At 38.8% G+C, this 1538-nt stretch overlaps 1 long non-coding RNA gene across 1 annotated transcript in view; it reads right to left on the bottom strand.

Moving 5' to 3' along the window:
- The window catches only part of LOC106527229 (uncharacterized), a 71807-nt gene extending 70723 nt beyond the window's left edge, over nucleotides 1–1084 (bottom strand). Inside the window, exon 1 of the long non-coding RNA XR_001311357.1 lies at nucleotides 984–1084. This is a non-coding gene — a long non-coding RNA (uncharacterized LOC106527229). The remainder of the gene's footprint in view (nucleotides 1–983) is intronic.
- Between the last annotated feature and the right edge of the window lie 454 nt (nucleotides 1085–1538).

The raw sequence follows: 1538 nt of genomic DNA, 5'->3' as shown, positions 1-1538 counted from the left end.
AAAAAAGACATTTCAATCTATTGTTGTTGGTGTTTTTAATGTTAAAACATTTATCATCTTGTYTTATTTGGAACTTCTACCATAAATTAATTAAAACAAGACAAAATACAAATAAATATCCACAGCTTAAAATGTGTTTGTTGCCCCTTTTTTTTTTTTTGCACTGATGACTTAGCTGTTAGGAAGCAGAAATAATGCACTTCTTCAAAGCTGTGTGACTCAGCTAAGTGTCTGAAAAGAGATCATTTTCTGTCATTTTCTCATCATTTGCATCATCTTTTTGCATGAGAGTTTATCCTAATGATTTGTGCAGCTTTAACCGTCATTGCAGCTCAGTCTGACACAGCATGTGTTTGACCTATAGAGGTGAGTGCTGAGGAAATATAGAAGGAAACCGTGAAAAGTTTTTTTTTTTTTTACAAATTGCATAAATCAGAATACTGCTCTTCTTTACAAAACATCGGCTAAAATTTTCTGCTAACTGGGTGTAATAGTGTAAAACTGCAAAAACTGTAATTCAAGTTTACTAATTAAAGGGCCTAAACCAGGTGTGACGGTTTCATGAAATCAAAGTCTAGCGTGCCGGACAGGTCTCCCTCTTGACATATAATATTATTCTTTATTATTACCCTTAAAACACAAAAACCTCACAAAAGGATGCAAACATTGAACAGTTCTCATCACCTTAAACATTAAGTGAAACAAACACAAGCATCTGTCAAAAAAACTCAATTGTATTGTAACAATAGGAAAAACCAATGATRACACCACAATGATTTGTGTCTAAACTTAAAGAAATTAGGGCAAGAGTTCAGTTCGGTTTGGTTCCAAAGAAGCCCAAAAGATAAACTCCACACTTTTTTTTCTGTCACAAGTCCAGAYGAAACAACAAAAACTGGCTCCTCCAAATCTGAGCTCAGCCGCTCAATAAAAGTCAAAGCTGGACAAGCAGCCACAGATACAGGTGATTGAATTCCCTGTACCTGTAAGGAGCTTCTCTGCCATGAAGATCCTCAGAGAAATGTCCCTGTGGTGCTGGTAATGAACGTCCTGTCACTCCTCCTTGATCCACAGGGAAAACCTCCTCCACCTTCACAGATCAGTTTTCTTCACCTTCATACAAAGAGAAGCTTTTGGGTCACACCCACCCCCATAACAGAAGAGCAAAAAGTTGGGGGTGTGGCTACAAGTTTGGTTGTGAACAATATCTAATGGGGAGTGTTCCATCTGTCACACGGTGATTGGTAACTTAATGGATGGAAAGGGCCTCTTTTTTTATAAACACACTTTTTCTGTATTGGTCACATGACTTTTTTTTGCTTAAAGTGACACACGCACCAATACAGGGTTTCACTCTTGTGTGCTCAGCATAGTGCTGACGCACCAGGGTTGTTCATCCCATCYCTATTTGGGGGTTCTTTGCAGTATCTTAGCTGACTGAACTTTTCTGAACTTAAATGTCAGCTGTTTCTCCAGGTATCTGTTGGAGACACTTATTCAGTGTGTGTGTGGGGGGGGTGGACGGGGTGGACGGGGTG

The sequence above is a fragment of the Austrofundulus limnaeus genome, unplaced genomic scaffold (genome assembly GCF_001266775.1).
Source record: "Austrofundulus limnaeus strain Quisiro unplaced genomic scaffold, Austrofundulus_limnaeus-1.0 Scaffold4, whole genome shotgun sequence".
NCBI lineage: Eukaryota > Metazoa > Chordata > Actinopteri > Cyprinodontiformes > Rivulidae > Austrofundulus > Austrofundulus limnaeus.
This window is presented reverse-complemented; position numbering and strand designations above follow the sequence as displayed.